The sequence below is a fragment of the Eimeria mitis genome, genomic scaffold (genome assembly GCF_000499745.2).
Source record: "Eimeria mitis Houghton genomic scaffold, Emh_scaff4464, whole genome shotgun sequence".
Classification (NCBI taxonomy): Eukaryota; Apicomplexa; class Conoidasida; order Eucoccidiorida; family Eimeriidae; genus Eimeria; species Eimeria mitis.
In genome coordinates this window covers 639-1,309 of record NW_013572780.1, presented here as the reverse complement: position 1 = coordinate 1,309, position 671 = coordinate 639, and positions in this window count along the sequence as shown.

Sequence of the window (671 nt, the reverse complement as noted above, 5' to 3'; positions counted from 1 at the left end):
CATCTAAACAACCTAAAAAGAAAAACAAAAAAAACAAAAACAAAAAAAAAACAACAAAAACAAAACAAACAAAACAAAATAAAAGAAGAAATAAAAACACAAAAAGAGAAATATTTAATTTATTTTATTTTTATTTTTATTTTTATTTTTATTTTTATTTTTTTTTTGTTTGCAGCGGCAACTATTCCTATTTCAAAAGAAAAAGAAAAAAAGAAAATATGCTGCAGCAATACAAGTAAGGTATTTGTTTATATTTATATAAAAATAAATATAAAAATATAATATAAATTAAATATAAATTAAATATAAATAAAATAAATAAAATAATATAAATAAACAATTCATTTACATTGCTTATATTTCATCTTCTTGCCGCACAGAAGAAAAACAAATAAAAAACACAAAAAAAGAAAAACCAGAAAGCAACAAAAAGCAGCAGCAAACAATCACACAGCAAGTAAGAACTGCTGCTGCTTCTGCTGCTTCTGTTGCCGCTCCTGCTGCTGCTTCTGCTGCTGCTCCTGCTGCTGCTTCTGCTGCTGCTGCTGCCGCTTCTGCTGCTGCTGCTGCTGGTGCTGCAGTTCAGAATTTTGTGTATTTGTCGCTGTCTATATTATTATTAAATCAATTGATGAATGATTTGCTGCTGCAGCAACAGCAGCAAGAGCAAC